Below are 18137 nucleotides of genomic sequence, written 5' to 3' on the forward strand. Positions count from 1 at the left end.
CATTTGTAATGAATGCATTTCAGTTCACAAATGACATGCAGTTATGTAACTCAGATGGTGACAAAAATATCAACACCTGAGTATTCACAGCCTCTTCTCCGTTAGACCACAAAGGAAACTCTGCAGTTGTCTAATGAGAATTGACCACAATCACTCACAACCCTCAGAATGCCTCAAGAAAAGACTGTTTTGTCCAATCCAGTAACAAGGCCTGTTTAAGGTAGATAAGGCATGAAGCCAAAAAAGACTTGCAAGGTCTTATATTGGAAAGGGAGAGAATAACCAGCTGGAAAATAGATCCAGGGAAGGGATAGTGAGAAAGAAAATAAAACTGAGTCCAAGAAAGAATATGAAAGAAATTTTGAACAAAAAGGTAATGGAACTCATTGCAGCTGGTTCCAAAGGATAGGAAAGATAATGGAAGTTGGAGGAATCTGACATCTTCAGAGCAATAGGAATTAGAAAGCTCCACAATGCTTTTTCTTAAGTTAACTAGTGCCCCACCTGATGCTGTTCTTTTATAATACAGCATTTTTCCTATCATATGAATGTATAACTTCATTATGTGTTATTGTAAGTTATATACACCTGTGACTGCTTCTACACTTTTGATGCTATTCTTGTGATCTGCCTACTTCTGAACCAGTTTCACACAGAACAAATCATAGCTTCACTTTGTCAAATTCCCAATACCTATCATTTTTATTTTGGTTAGAACTTAATGACAAATTTAAAGGAACTTCACATTTTTATCATTTTGAGTCTTATCCAGAAATATGGTCTGTCTCTCCACTTCTTCAAGTCTTCTCTTGTCCCTCATGAAGTTTTATTGCTTTCTTCATATAGTCCTTCATACTTCTTGCTAAATTATTTTGTAGGTCTCTTATTTATTGCAATTGTGAAAGAAATCTTTTTTTTCAATTTAATTTTCTAGCTGATTTATGTTGGCATTTATTAGTTTGTATTGGTCCATATATGCATGGGAAACCAACATACATACATACACACATATATACATGCACATATACATGCACATATATGTGTATATATATATATGATATGAAATTATATGTGTGTGTATGAGCACACACAAACCAGACAGCCTAATTCATATTAACTCTAAAGTTTTTCATTTGATTTATTTATATTTTCTAACTATTTTTCTGGGTAACAGTAATTTTGTCTTTTCATTTCCAGTATTTACACTTATTTTTCTATTTAAAACAATGGCTAGGAACCCCCATAAGAATATTAAAGATTTTCAGTGATATTTGGCACCTTTAATCAAATGTTTCTAAGGTTTCATCATTAAGTTTATTCCTAGTTTCTCATGATTAGGTTTTGTATGTTGGGAAAATCACCTTTCAGTCCTATGTTACTCAGATTTTTATCAATAATGGATAGTAAATTGTATTAAATGCCTTTTTGGCATCATGCTTATTCCTCTTTCAGACTATTTAATAATAAATTACATTAATGAATTTCATGTTGAACTATCCACAAATTCCTGAAAAAAGTCTTACATTAGATGGTAATAACATGTTTAACACAGTATAAGAATCAATTTTCTAATATTCCTATAGAATATTTACATAGATTTTCATAGGCGAAATTGATTCAGTTGTATGTCTACATTAGTTTTGTCAGATTTAAGTATCAGAATTATGTCTGCCTCAAAAAAATGAATTGAGATTTCTAAAATCCAAAATATATACTTAATAAAAGAAGCATCTGTTCCTTGAACAAAGACCCATGCTTTCTGGAAGGAATAGTTCTCTGGAAGGAATAGTTCTCTGACAATCTTTACAGTTCTCTGACAATCTTTACAGTTCTCTGACAATCTTTACAGTTCCTAGCATGGGTCCTAGCATGTGCAGATCTTCTTTAATTAACTTTGGAAACTTGTTTTTTTCATAGAAATTCAGCCATTTTATCATGATTTTTAGACCCTTTAGCTTGAAGATGAGAATTGTGTTCACCAGTGATCTCACTCACAATTAATGGTTTCATGCCCATTTCCAACTTGATTGGGTTTTCCTTTCTTCTTCCTTGACTGGTCTTATCAGAGACTTTGTTTGATTTTTCTCAACATACTAAATGGATTTATGATTCCACTCTCTTTATGTTTACCAATTCTGTAATTTTCACATTTAACTTTGTTAGTTTATATCTCCTATATCCTTAGTTAATAATCACTATTTCTAATTTTGTCATTTATTCTTCCCTTTTTCATATTTAATATTAAATATATGTTTAAGGCAGCAAATCTGGTAAATACTGCTTTGGCCATACCCTTAAGTTTTTAGGAATAGTTGTCATTGTCATTAATGTATACATTTTCTCTTTGCCTTAAAAAGTGATTTAGGAGAATGTCTTTTGATTTATTCTAACAGTTTAATTTTTTGGCTTTAATAAATTTCAAAAAAATTGAATATGAGTTTTATAGAATTATATGTCTTCCAAGTAATCATTCTCATCACAGGTACTTAAAGCTTTTTAAAAAGTACTGTACTTTTTAAAAACTGTGTATTTGGAGTTTCCATTGTGGCTCAAAGGTAATGAACCCAACTAGTATCCATGAGAATGTGGGTTTGATCCCTGGCCTCACTCAGCGGGTTAAGAATCCGCCCCTTTAAGTAAGCTGCGGAGTACTTCGCAGATGTGGCTAGAGATCCCACATTGCTGTGGCTAAGACTGTGGTGGAGGCCAGCAGCTGCAGCTCAGATTTGGACTCAACACCTAACTTGGGAACTTTCATATCTTGCAGGTACAACCCTAAAAAATAAAATAAAATAAAAGTGTATAGTTTTTAAAAAGTCATACAAATTATACTTTCAAGGTTACAGTGATTAATGTTTATCAAGTTAAATTTCTACAACTAGCAAGATAACAGGTGAGTTACTAGGGCTCAGACCACATCCTAGAGAATGTTTTGGGGGCAATCTCAATTACACCACAGGCCTAATGATTTCCACCATTTCCTGTCTTTGTATTTTCTTCATTTCCACCTCTACAATTTCAAGTTTTTATGGCATGTAGTCAGAGATTGTGGCCTATACATTTTGTGCCCTTAGAAATTAAAGTTTCCTATCCAGGCCACTATATAATTGCTTTTTTTTTTTTTTTTTTTATCTTTTCAGGGCTGCACCCACAACGTATGGAGGTTCCCAAGCCAGTGGTTGAATCAGAGCTGTAGCTGCCAGCCTGCACCATAGCCACAGCAATGCTAGATCCTTAACCCACTAAGTGAGGCCAGGGATCGAACCCGCATCCTCTTGCATACTAGTCAGATTCGTTTCTGCCAAGCCACGATGGAAACTCCATAATCACATTTTATAAATGTTTAATGTGGACATTGGGAAACAATGTAGATTGTCTCTTTCTAGCACATAGAGTTTAGTATATATCATTTTTATTTGTTTCTCTTTTAATTTTATATATCCTCATGTCCTTATCCACTTATTCTTCATTTATTCTGTCATTACTGAGTTTGTTATTGTGATCATCTCAAATACCCTTAGTATTTATAATGTTTTTCTTTATATATTTCAGTGCTGTATCCTCCAGACACAAATATTTCTTATAAATTCTACCTTTTATCAATGCAAAATACAGTATTTTAGTTAATATTTCACATAATGCTTTTGCCCTGAAATCTATATCTGATGGTAATACCATCCATTTGTTTATCCTTTACTATAATTTTTGCCCAACTTCATATTTAACACCCCTTGGTGGTTGTTACAATGGCATATAGTTAACCGTTTGGTTTTTACAGAGGTAAAACATACATACAATGAAATGCCTAACCTGAGGTGTACAACCTGATGAGTTTTGATGAATGCATACCTCCATATAACTAACACACCAATCAAGATATTGAACATTTTCATCACTCTAGAAAGTTACCATATACTCCCAAAGGCAACCACTGTTCTTATATCTATCAACATAAACTTTCCCTCTTGTAGAATTTTCTATAAATAGAATCATTCAGTATGTTATTATTTTGTGTCTGGCTTCTGTCACTCAACATGATGTTTTGGGGATTTGCTCTTGTTGCTGCGTATATTGGTAGTTTATTCTTTTTTCTTGCTGAGTGGTATTTTTTATATGAATTATACCATAATTTATCCTTCTGTTGATGGATATTTGGGTCATTTCCTGTTTGGGGTTAGTATAAATAAAGTTTCTGTGAACATTCTTTTGAATGCCCTTTTGCAGGCACATGTTTGTATTTCTTCTGTATAAATACCTAGAAGTGGAATTTCTGGGCCACAGAACAGGTATATGATTAATTTTTCAAGAAAGTGCCAAATTTTTTCCAAAATGATTTTATAATTTTATACTCCCACCAGTAACTTCTCCACACTCTTATTAACAGTTGACATTGTCTAGCTTTTTAACATTAGCCATTCTAAAGGATATGAAATGGTATCTCATTGTAATTTTAATTTGCATTTTCCCTAAAGACTGGTGGTAATGAGCAATTTAATGTGCTTATTGGCTATTTGTACATCTTCCCTTGTGAACAACTTGTTCAAGTCTTTTGACCATTTTGTATTGGGTTGTCTATTTACTATTTGTTTGTATGAGATATGTGTATTATAAGCATTTTCTCCAGTCTGTGTCTTCCCTTTTCATTTTTCTTGTGGTAACTTTTGATGAGCAAAAGTTTTGAATTCCAATTTATCAATTTTTTCCATCTGTTTAAAGCTATTTATGCTTTCTCCAGGAAATTTTTGCCTAATTCAAGTGTGTGTTTTCTTCTAGAAGCTTTACAGTTTTTGATTTCACATTTGGGTCTATGATCCACTTCAAGTATTATATGAGTTTTGGTGTTACCTGATATAAAATTATATTCTTAATTACATTTACCAATTTTTTGCAGCTGACCTATAAAAATACAATTGACTTTGTGTTCTGCAACCTTTCTAAATTCATTTATAAGTACAAGTAGTTGTTTTGCCGATTCCTTACGATATTCTATGTACAGATATATGTCATTTCTAGGCTTTATATCTTTTATTTCTTTTTCTTGCCTCATTGCAACAGCTGGGAGTGCCAGTGCAATATTAAACTGAAATAGTAAGAGAGGGGCCATCCGTACTTTTTTCCCATCATGGGGGAAGGCCTTCAGTATTTCAGTGTTAAATATGATGCTGCTATAGGTGTTTTGTAGATTCTTTAATCTGATGAACAGAATTTCTTTTTATTCTTGATTGGCTAGGTTAAAAATTGTTGAATTTTGTGAAATGCTTTTTCTGTATTTATTGAAAGGATTATATAGGTTTTCTCCTTTCTTATGTTAAAATGTGAAATACATTAATTATGGGGTTAAACAATTTTGTTTTCCTGGACTAATCCCCACTTGATCATGATGTGTTGGCTTTTTTCTATATGCCTAGATTCAACCTGGTGATTTTATCCCCCCCCCCCCCAGGGTCACACCTGAGGCATAAGGAAGTTCCCAGGCTAGAGTCGAATCAGAGCTATAGCTGCCGGCCTACACCACAGCCACAGCAGCACAGGATCTGAGCTGCATCTGTGACCTATGCCACAGCTTGTGGCAATGCTGGATCCTTGACACACCGAGCAAGGCCAGGGATTGAACCTCCTCATGGATGTTAGTTGGGTTCTTAACCTGCTGAGCCACAACTGGAACTCCAACCTGATGATATTTCTTTAAGGATTTTTATTTCTGTCTTAGTTCAGGCTATTATAACAGAATACCATATACTGGGTGACTTTAAACAATAAACATTCATTTTTCACAATTCTGGAGACTATGATAATACAAGATCAAGGCACCAGGAGATGCAGGATCTGCCCTCTTCCGGATTGCAGACTGCTGACTTCTCCATCACATTTGGCATTAGGATTTCAACATATGAATTTTGGAGGGACACAAACCTTCAGTCTATTGCAGTATCTATGATCACCAGGAATACTGATCAGCAATTTTCTTTTTCTGAAATATTTTTCATAGGCTTTGGTATGTAGGTAATGCTTGCTTCATAAAAATGAGTTCGGAAATGTTCTCTCCTCTATTTTCTGAATTTTACATTCATATTATTTCTTCTTTAAATGTTTGATAATATTCACCAGAGAGACCATCTGGACCTGTAGTTTTCTTCACAGGAAGGATTTTTATCACAAATTCAGAATTTTAAATAGATATAGGGCTATTCAGATTTTCTATTCCATCTTGTATTAGCTTTAGTAAGTTGTGTTTTAAAGGAATTTGAAAGCTTCTAATTTCTTTAATTTATTGGCATAAAATTTATATAATATTCCTTTATTAATCTTTCAATGTCAGTATGGTCTATAGTGATATTCCTCTTTCATTCCTGATTATGGTAATTTGTTTTCTTTCCTTATCAGTCATAGTAAGGGTTCATCAGTTTTATTATACTTTCAAAGGACAAACTTTTGGATTTCTTACTTTTCTCTATTAATTGCATCTTTTCTATTTGGCTAATTTCTGCTTTTTATCTACTTGCTTTGGATTTAATTGGTCATCTTTTTCTAATTTCTTAAGGTGACTTGGAGACGGCGCAAGCTGTGAACAAATTTTATGTGTGAAGCACACCAAATTCAAGCCTGGGTATCACTTTCTCTCAAAATATTGGGGACAACCTCCAGGTTGTAGACACACACACACACACAATACTTGGACTCTGGTAGCAGATGTTCTTTGTCTTTGGATACAGATTATCTCTGCTTATCACAGTACATTGGATGAGATCAAGGGCCAATCAAAGTCCTAAAGGACTAGGTTCACTGCTTTAAAAATGTCTAAATAGTCTACTGGTGCATCATCATGGCCCAGATGAATGTGGTCTGAACTTTTAGGAAAGGATAAGGTCCTAAAGTTTAAGCCTCTTTTTCACATTTTTAAAGGTTTGCCTAGGAAATCAGTGAGACAGGAGTTGTCTCAGCATCGCTATCTATGTAAATTTGAATGCTTATGGGTATCAGAAGTATGAAGGTTATTTATTGTGGGCTGTGGCCCCAGATATCTATAGCTATAATTTTGCAGGTTTTAACACCCTGATCAGTAAGTGATGTCAACCAATGTGACCTAATTAAAAATTCTAAAAAATTATCAAAGTTATTGGGAGAAAAGGTATATGAGACAGCTTAAGCAGAAAGAAAATAAGGGGAGAAGATTACTACAATTTCAAATATAACTGAAAATGTAAGCAAGAAGTTCAAAAACTGGAAACTAAAAGAATTAGATCTGCTGTCCTCCAGGTTGGAAGTTTGTAGAAGCCAGTGATTTCCAAGGAGGTTTTAAACCTAAAAAGTAAGTGAAAACAATGAACTTGGGTTTTCTGGTTATCTTCTACTTTTTTCTCACCCCTTTTTAACAGTATGTCTCCAATGATTTATGGACTTAAATTAACTTAAATCTGTGGAAACAAAGAACTTAGAAAAATAACAAATCCCATGAGATAGATCTGCCTCCAGCCTGAAGATCTCCTCCTGAATTTATGGGGCATTCATTCAGTTCCTTTACCACCAGAGCTATATACTCAGAGTGACTGAATAAATCTAGAAGTTGTGGGAGCTCTAATGTGGCAGTGGAAGATGGCGCCCAAGTGCTAAGGACAGTCTACTCTCATAAAAATTAAAAAAAAAAAAAAAAAAAAAAAAGAGTTCCTGTCATGGCTCAGAGGAAATGAATCTGAGTAGCATCCATGAGGATGCAGGTTTGATCCCTGGCCTTGCTCAGTGGGTTAAGGATCCAGCATTGCCACAAGCTGTGGTGTAGTTCACAGAGGCAGCTCAGATCTGGCATTGCTGTAGCTGTGGTGTAGGCCAATGGCTGCAGCTCTGATTCAACCCCTAGCCTAGGAACCTCCATATGCTGTGAGCGCAGCCCTAAAAAAAAAAAAAAAAAAAAAAAAAAAAAAAAAAAACCTTAAAGGCAATAATTTTTTGCAAATTCTTCTGTAATTGAATATCATTAAGATACTGAATATACATCTTGTCTTTTTTAATTCTCTCAGAAACTGTTTATTGAATGCTTACTATATACTAGACATTGTGCAAGGGATAGACAGATATAATGGTGAGCACAGAAACAGAGAAAAGGAAGCTAAATGACAGTCATGAGTGGAAAGGGTAGGAATAGAGAAGGTGAAATGCTGGTGGGCTTCTTTATTACTAAAGGCTTTGTATATTCTCAGGTCCTTGAATCAGAAAAAAAAAAGTAGTTATGCTGGATCCTTCTGACATGTATAGCAAAGAGAGTGTGTGTGTGTGTGTGTGTGTGTGTGTGTGTACGCGCGCGCACACACGCGTGGTGAGTTTTGGAGAAGATGAGGGAGCATAAGGAGAATACCTCAATTTCTGCCCAATAGAAGTGGGAGGGTGGAATCACTGATGTTCCAGAAGCTAAGAAAGGAAAAATGTAAATTATTTTCTTTACGCATGTGGTTTGCACAACATCCTCCAACATAAGACTCCCACTTGGGTCCTAAAGTTGGAAAAATCTAGGGAGTATGGAGATGGCAAACAGAGCAACAAGACTTGACATGGTATCCCAGGTGTCAGCACTAGTAGACCAACTCCTAAAGGGAGACCTTTGTGAGATTTCTCCAGGTTCATTAGCCATGTGCATTATGAATCTGGAATTAATGTCATTTACCAAAATTATAGAGATGTATTTCTCACATAAGTCCTTTATATGCAGGCAGGGTAGCAAAGAAGTGTTAAGTGAGGGTAAGAGCCTCTAAGAATGTCCTGCCCTAAATAGTATTTCTCATCTTGATTGATATTTTGTTTCACCGCTTAGAACCCACCTTTAATCATCTCTCTATAACCCAAAAGCAGTTATAGTATAGTAAAGATGCTTAAATCAGATTGTCTTGTTCACCCTGGGATTCACCACCAATTTCTTGTGTCTTTGGAGTATGTCTCTTAACAGCCAAGAATTACATTTATTGAGCATTCAATCCCTTACCACTTTAGGGCCAAGCACTTTACATGTATCATTAATCCTCACATCTTATGAGGTATGAGGTATGTATCATTATTACCATTATCAGATGAGGAAATTGAGGCAAATATGAAACTTTCAGGTCCAAAACTAGTATATTGAGGAGCTGAAATTCAACCCTAAACAATGTAAATATTATACTACAGCCCCCTCATTTAAACCCTCTAAGCCACTCTACCTATCTTAGACAGTAGTTGTAAAGATTAGGTAAAATAATGCTTGCAGACTTGATGGAGTACAAAGAATGTTCAACGCTATTACTATTTCAGACAAATCAATTCATTAAAAAAAAAAACTAAACAAAGGGTGGGGAAAAAATGTAATGTATACATGTAAGGATAACTTGATCCCCTTGCTGTACAGTGGGAAAATAAAATTTAAAAAAAAACTGAAGCAGTAACTAACAAATCCAATTCAACCTTACTGAGCCTCTTTATTATGTACTAAGCTCTTTATTAGGCGCTAAAGAGATATACTGATGTATAAGACTTGATTCCTTTCCTCAAGAAACTCACAGAAATCAAGACTTACTTACATCACTCCCCACACTAAAATCCTTCAGGCGCTCTACACTGCTTTGAGAAAGCTCACATCCTTAGCTTTGCACACAAGACTCGCCAGGATTCCACCCTTTCTTGCCTCACTGGCCTCATCTCCTGCCACTTCCCCCATCCACACTCCAGCCTAACTGAGCTACTTATCATCTTTCAGATGTGCAAGACATTTCATTATCTCCATGACCTACATGATGCTATTCAACTCAAATCTTTCTGAAATATCCACCCCTGCTAGATGAGACTCTCCCTCTCTATGCTCCCACAGAATCCTGCACATACTCGTTGTACTTATTACATTGTACTAAAACTGTTCTCCACTATTCTGTAAGCTTTTTTTTTTTTTTTTTGTCTTTTTGTCTTTTCTAGGGCCGCACCCGCAACATATGGAGGTTCCCAGGCTAGGGGTCTAATTGGAGCTGTAGCCGCTGGCCTACGCCAGAGCCACAGCAACACGGGATCCGAGCCGCGTCTGCGACCTACACCACAGCTCACAGCAACTCCGGATCTTTAACCCACTGATCGAGGTATTGAACCCAAAACCACATGGTTCCTAGTCGGATTCGTTAACCACTGAGCCATGAAGGGAACTCCAGCTTCTGTAAGCTTCTTGAGGACAGACTGCTGTAGCAGTCTCCTATCCTAGTTTCAAAAACAAGACACGCACAGTAGATATTCAATGAATGCTCACAGAATGAATAAACACATTAATGAACTGTAATAAGTGTTCTAATGGAGGTATAACAATTTAATGGAAAAATGAATAAAGAGTGAAACTATTTGAGAGGATGGCAAATACTTCTTTGAAGAGGTGGCATCTGAATTGATGCCTGGATCAATGGATACACACAGAGGACATTCCAATAAGAAAAAGGTTGAGGAAAAGCCATAAAAGGAACCTTGGAAGTATAGTAAGTAAACCTCTATGACTAGAACATAGGAAAGAAACACGGAGGATAAAGTCACTGTGGCAATAAAAGTGGGAATTGCAGAGAACCCAATCAAATCTATTCTCAAGCAATTTTCAATGTAAAAAATCATACAACTGCAAGTAATGTTATCAATTCCCAATTCTTCTATTTGCATTTCTTCTCATTCACAAAGAATCCATGATGACCCCATCAAAAACACAGCAATGTGTACAGAGGGGTTATATCCAACAGACAGAAATGGAAAAAGGAAAATAGTGTGAAGAGAGAAGTAAGAGAAAACTGCTCTAAAATTAAAATACCAAGCAGATAGGAGTGCCTCAACTGTATCAGAGCAGAGACCATGTCATCAGCAGTTTCATTACTCTTATACATTTCTTTAAGTGTATATCATTTTTACATATATTTCTATGACACACCCATACTAATTTATGATGCAGAGACAGCAATCCCTGAAGACAACCAATATCATTTTAGAAAGGAAATTTTTGACCCATATACTTTGCACCAAAGAAGCCAATGGCATCACTAAAGAGTCAGTGAATCTGGTACAGCATTGAATATAGTCTACATCAGACAAGAACAAAATTCACAATCACTGTACTCATAGTGTTCCCTACTTTCAGTACTGAGTTGTCAGTACCAACTCAATATTTAGTGCACACCTGTCACAGGAAAGACACTGTTCTTGGCACTGACAGGGATTCCTGGATACATTTGGTATGGTCTAGATTCTTAAAGAATGCAAAGAGCAGGTGAGCCAAATGTGTACATGATAATGCAATTCAGAGTATGATAAGTGTATGAAAATGTAGCATGGAGGCAAAAAAGAGGCATTCATTAATCTTAAAAGGAAAAGTGAAGGAAGATTTTATAGCGAGGTTAACTGAGACTCCTACGAAAAGGTTTTTTTGTTGTTTTGTTGTTTTTCTTAGGGAAAGTTTTCGTTGTATTTTTTTATTTTCATAATTTTTTAATGTTACAAAGGTGATACATGTTCATTATTAAAAGAAAATACAGATAAGAAAAAACACAAATAAACCACCATGTTTTTGTATATGTCATTTAAATTTTTTATTTATTTATAGAAATAAGACCACATTTTACATTATTTTCGGCAAGCAGCTTTTTTCAGGCAACAATATATTACAACCATCTTTCCATGTTATTTACTATAGTTCTAAAACTGACTTTTATATTTATTTTAAAAGATGCATATCACAAAAAGAGTAAATTTACAGTAAAAGCATGCCTCCCTCCCATCCCCCATTACCTTATAGTTTTAAACAGAAGCAACCACTCTTTTCTTGTGATCATTCCACAAATATTCTATGACTATATGAGCATGTGTGTGTACATATTTCTTTTTAAATAAATGGTAGCAGTACACACAGCTTTGTACTTTGTTTTTCTTCCCCCAGGCAGTACACATACCATTGCCCTATTCCTATTAGTTGTTGCAGAGTGTTCCACTGTGTAGATACAGTACTCATCCAGTCCCCTTTGATGGACATTCAGAATATTTCCAACCTTTTGCTATTACAGCATTGCTAGATATATCCTTAAAATGTAAGTATGTACACATTTGTGAATATATATGGAGAATAATTGCTAGGAGTGAAGTTTTAAGGTCAAAGAATATGTATGTTTTTAATTTCATAGATATTACCACAGTGTCCTCCAGTGAGATGGTCTTAATTTCTACTCCTGCCAACTACAAATGAGAAGGTCTACTGACTTCTCTACCTGTGGGAGCCCAGCCAGCTACTATTTCCCATTTCCTCACCACCACCACACACCTTGCAGACAGGTGAGGTAACTTGTCTGGTCAATGGAATAAGTAATGTGAACAGAAATCTGTGTCACATCCAGGCCAAAGCAATTGAGAAAAAATGTGCATTTTCCACCCTTTCTTTGCTTTTCCACCAGCTGGAAACCGATTTCAAGACCCTAATCAAAGAGAGAGCCCATGATGCAAGAAACATGAGTTCCTGAATCATCATATAGAGAAAAACTGTCTATCAACCAGAAACAACCGCATTGGACTATTACATGAGGGAGAAATAAATTTCTATTGTATTAGGCTGCTAAGATGTTTGTATGTTATAACATCTTGCTTTACCCTAATTAAAATATCAAGATATCCCTTTTTATATCAAACACCAGATCCACAGTTCAGAAGAACACACTTGGGAAATGTTGCTTAAGTATTTCAATGTTGGATATGACAATGGCTATTAAAAAAGTACCCTTCATTTCCTGGATTACCAAGAGCTGCTTTTGTTTCTTTTTTTTGAAATCAAGAATGGTTTGGGGTTTTTTGTTTGTTTCTTTGTTTGTTTTTGTCTTTTTCTCTTTTTAGGACCACACCCGTGGCATATGGAGGTTCCCAGGCTAGGCGTCTAACTGGAGCTGCAGCTGCTGGCCTACGCCACAGCCACAGCAACACAGGATCCAAGCCACATCTGTGACCTACACCACAGCTCACGGCAACACAGGATCCTTAACCCACTGAGCGAAGGCAGGGATCCAACTCACAACCTCATGGTTCCTAGTTGGATTCGTTTTCACTGTGCCATGACAGGAATTCCAAGAATGATTATGGACTTACCAGATACCTTTATAATATCTATGGAAATGACCCTAAGATTTTTTCCTTTTATCTATTAAAGTGGTATATTACACTAATATTTCCTAATGTTTAAATAACCTCACATTTCTAAAATAAATCGGGTTAACTTTTATGGTTATGGCATTTTATATGATATTGAATGCAAAAAAATAACCAAAACAAAATAATAGACTGGGAAATTCTTTAAACATGATTTATAAAATTTAAATTTCGAATGAGGAAGTTTCTGAAGATGTTTCTGAAGAACAAATTTGCTATGTGGAAAAGCAAGCAAAATGAGTTACCACACTATCCAGGGCAAAAATAAAAATAAATGGAATTCCTGAATGAAAAAAAGAAAGAACCAGAGAGCAGAAGGCCTCTCTGATGCCTAACTGTAAATAAAGTTCAGAGAAACAGCAAAGACCATACTGGAGAAAGCAATAATCAAAACATAATACAAGAGGAGTTACTGCCATGGCACAGTGGGTTAAGAACCCAACTACAGCGGCTCAGGTCACTATAGAGGTGCAAGTTCAATTCCACTCAATGGGTTAAAGAATCCAGTGTTGCTGCAGCTGCAGTATAGAGCTCTGACCTAGGAACTTCCATAAGCCACAGGCACAGCTCTAAAACTAAAAAAAAAAAATTTTAATTAAAAAAAATAACAAAAACATAGTACAAGAAAACTTCCCTTAGGAGACTAGAGTTGTTAGATCAAAGGCATTCACTGAGTGCCAGGCAGGATAAATGAGGACCAAAAAAAAAAAAAAAAAAAAAGGAATATATTTAAACATAATCTCATGAAATTTCTTAAATTTAAGAATAAAGAAAAAACAAGCTTTCAGAAAGAAAGAACAGGTTACTTACAAATGAATGAGCATGAGGTTGGCAATGGCCACGGATAAAAACGTAGTCTCTGAAGTAAGACTACCTGGGTTCAAATCTTGGTGTGAACTTGGGCAAGTACTTAACTTCTTTGTGCTTCTGTAAAACAGGGATGATGATAGTACTTAACTTCTAATGTTGTTGGGAAGCAGTATTTGAGATAACACATGGAAGGGTCTGGCACATTATTTGAGTCATCCAACTTCTCTCCATTAACACTGAAGCTATATCAGAGAGTCAAAACCCTACACACTTTTGAGTGAGCAAAAGGCTGCTCCCTCCCCAGAGCTTTAGATGTAGCACTAATGACCTGAAGAGCTGGCTGGACTAATCCACCAGAATGCCTCTCTAGTGCTACCTGAGCTCCATGCTAATGAGAAGTGAAATGATGGGCAGAAGGAATCTCACTGATTAATTTTTATTAACATGAGCAAGGCAATGACAACAGTTTCTTTGTCCTAAAGTGAAGACTATCAGAGAAGAAAAAAATTGTAGGCTCTGTCAAAAGCAAATAGGCTTGGAGTTCTCTTGTGGAGAGATTTGACCCTGGCCCCGGAATTTCCACACGCCACAGGTGAAACCAAAAAAAAAGTAAAAGGACTCAGTGGAATTTCTTGAAGTTAGTAAGGACTCTCCTACAATCTTACTGTTATTCAGGACCCTCCAAAAAGTGAAACACTATGGGACTTGAGGTTGCCTGATTTGAGTGTCATAAAAAGTTATTTCATTCATTCATCAAATTCTTTGAGCACATCTATGTGTTAGGAACTATACCAGGAGTCTATGAACAAGACACACCAAGTCCCTTCCCTCAAAGAGTTTACAAACATGTATCTTGATGAGATATACCCAAATGAGAATGCCCCATGATATAAGAAACTTATCCTACTAACAAGCCATTACCAAAATACCACACCCACTCGCTCTCTCTCTCTCTCACACACACACACCTTTTAGTCCAATTATACAAGAAACAAATCAATTTTTAATATTGTCAATCATGAATACTCAGATGATACTTTAATTTAGTCCCATTTTTGAATAGTTCTGCAAATGCAAAGCTGGTATAATGACTTGGTAGAACTCTTATGTTAATTAATTCAATTCTAGCTACTAAGTACTTAGCACAAACTAGAATTTTTTTTTTTTTTTTTTTTTTTTGTCTTTTTGCCATTTTCTAGGGTTGCTCCCTCGGCATATGGAGGTTCCCAGGCCAGGGGTCGAATCGGAGCTATAGCCGCTGGATCCAAGCCGCATCTGCAACCTACACCACGGCTCACGGCAACGCCGGATCCTTAACCCACTGAGCAAGGCCAGGGATGGAACCCTCAACCCCTCATGGTTCCTAGTCGGATTCGTTAACCACTGCGCCACAACAAGAACTCCCAAACCAGAAATATTTTAAATGTTCCTCTCTACATACTAGTTAAAAATTCCCTAGCTTATTGCCCATCTTCAGACAGAAGATAGTTTCTTCAATCCAAAGGAAGATATAGAATTAAATGCCATATAATGAATGTAGTGGGTTGAACTGGTGGTCCATGAAAAGATATATACCTGTCCTAATACCTGGAAGTTGTGTATGTTACTTTATTTGAATAAAGGATCTTTGCAGGTACAATTAAGCATCTTGAGATGAGGAAATAATCCTGGCTTATCTGGGTGGGTCCTAAATCCATAAATAAGCGGGGCGTCTTAAAGTAAGTTCTTATAAGAATCTAACCTTATAAAAGTGAGACAGAGAGATGTGAGACAAGCATAAGAGGAAAAGACACAGAACAAAGAAAGAACATGCTTTGCGACTACAGAGGCAGAGACTGGAGTGAGATGACCACAAGCCAAGGAGTGCCAACAATCACCAGAAGCTGAAAGAGGCAAAGAACGAATTCTCCCCCAGAGCCTCCAGAGGGAGTGTAGCCCTGACACCTTAATTTCAGACTTCCGGCCTCCAGAACTGGGAGGGAATAGATTTCTATTGTTTATACCACCCAGCTCGTAGTAATTTGTTACAGCAGCTACAGGAAGCTAATAGAGTGAACAAAGGCAATTTGGTAAGGAAGCATAGACTGAAGTCCCACTACTGTTAATTCAGTCCCTTTTAGCAAGTTGTTAGCCTCTGTGAGCCTTCACCACCTTATTTGTAAAAATGACATAAACCTGGGCTACTATCCCCCAGAGTTCTGATAGGAACCAAATGAATGTGAAATGTATGGGAAAACATTCAGTATACTGTAAAATCCTTTTAAAATATGATTTATTACTCTTATACTTTATCTGGAATTTCAACTGAGTTTTGGAGTACAGTCTTTTTATTCAAGCCCACTTGCTGCAACCCTTTACACAAGTCAGTACCTGTCTAATTTTAGCAATGCCAACATTCTATCAATTTTTTTTTTTTTTGGTCTTTTTTCCATTTCTTGGGCTGCTCCCGCGGCATATGGAGGTTCCCAGGCCTAGGGGTCGAATCGGAGCTGTAGCCACCAGCCCACGCCAGAGCCACAGCAACGCGGGATCCAAGCCGCGTCTGCAACCTACACCACAGCTCACGGCAACGCGGCAACGCCGGATCGTTAACCCGGCAACGCCGGATCATTAACCCACTGAGCAAGGGCAGGGACCGAACCCGCAACCTCATGGTTCCTAGTCGGATTCGTTAACCACTGCGCCACGACGGGAACTCCCTCTATCAATTTTTAATAGCAAATTTTATAGAATTAAGCTATCACTAACGTATATAGTTCCTCTTTAGTGTTAGGATTTAATGAAGGTCTAATTACCACTAACCTTATCATCCCATCCATTTCATTCCAGATATCTTCTACTACTGTCACAATAATTTAGTAAAGAGACCATATAATTGGTTTATTGCCTTCAAATACATTAACAAATCAGTTCTAACTGATTTGCCTTCAACAATATCTGTTAACTCACTTAATCATAATTCTTTCTCTAGCTGACCTTAATTACTCCATACTGAATTTTTCTCAGCTAAAAATGAACCATTAAAAACCTCTCGCTCCTATTTTCTGGTTTTCCCCAATAGGTGGATCCTGATCTACTACCAGGCTTAGTTCTTCTTTGCTCTAATCAAGTATATTTATGAAATATAACCATACACTAAGGATATTAGTTCAAGCAAGTTATGCACAAAAGTTTCATAACTATAATCTCACTTTATCCATGTACAAGTCAATATTTTCTAGAGAATTTTTCCATCTTTATTTCACAAGAAACATCATCAAACACATTCCAAACTATTGAAAGGCTAGTTCTACCGCAGCTTCAAATTTCTTTCCTTCAGAGCAAGAAAGTTTGACATTAAATATAAAGAATTCTTCCCAAACAGAAGTTCAAAACAGTAAACACTTGAATGGAATTTTGAGATAATCAAAAGTGTAATAATTACTTGCAATTATTATAATTAATAACACATATCCTAAAGACGTCCTTCAAGAATGCACTGTGTCCCTACCAAGCCAATGAGTTGTGAGTAATAGGTTATTTTAATATACTTAACTTCACTACCAAATGTAAATTAAACATTTAGTTCTCAGGATGACCACTAAAAATTTCAAATCAAAAATTATACTTAGAAAATCCACAGCAATTGTTTTACATAAATACCAGATGAATCCTACTCTATGGCATTATCCATAACTTTGAATATAGGCTTTGCCCTCCTACAAATGGGTTTATAAGGATACCTACTGCATCACCTTAGACCAATAAGAAATTTAGTAACAATGGAGTCTTAATCCTTTGGTCTCTAAATGGCCTATTAAAAGTAAAGTGTGAACTGCTTCCAAAAACCGTGGCCTCCATATTTTTCAGACAATGAGACATGTGCAAATACAAAAATACTATTTATATTGTGAAATGTGTTAATCCTTCTAATCAGGAAAACTGGAACTAATGAATTTCCTTAAGGATGTTAACTCCAGATTTTTCAGGGTACTTCTATTTATTTATTTATTTGCTTTTTAGGGCTGCACGGGGGGCATATAGAAATTCCCAGGCTAAGGGGTCAAATCCGAACTTACAGCTGCCGGCTTACACCACAGGCACAGAAACACCACATCTGCACCACACCCGCGGCCCACACCACAGCTCATGACAATGCCAGATCCTCAACCCACTGAGCAGGGCCA

General features: G+C 36.3%; 1 protein-coding gene across 36 annotated transcripts in view; it reads right to left on the reverse strand.

The window, feature by feature from the left end:
• The window catches only part of ALG2 (ALG2 alpha-1,3/1,6-mannosyltransferase), a 588615-nt gene that overhangs the window by 557633 nt on the left and 12845 nt on the right, over positions 1–18137 (reverse strand). For 20 of the 36 annotated variants that reach the window (XM_084978261.1, XM_084980678.1, XM_084981008.1 and 17 more), the window contains exon 2: positions 13972–14088. The exons of the other annotated variants lie outside the window; for them this stretch is intronic. The gene's annotated coding sequence lies outside the window, so the exon portion shown is untranslated. The remainder of the gene's footprint in view (positions 1–13971; positions 14089–18137) is intronic. 36 annotated transcript variants of the gene reach the window in all.

The sequence above is a fragment of the Sus scrofa genome, chromosome 1, assembly GCF_054392235.1.
Source record: "Sus scrofa isolate SSC_HxYL_T2T_F1_AM1 chromosome 1, Sscrofa_HxYL_maternal_Yorkshire_Landrace_v2.0, whole genome shotgun sequence".
Taxonomy (NCBI): domain Eukaryota; kingdom Metazoa; phylum Chordata; class Mammalia; order Artiodactyla; family Suidae; genus Sus; species Sus scrofa.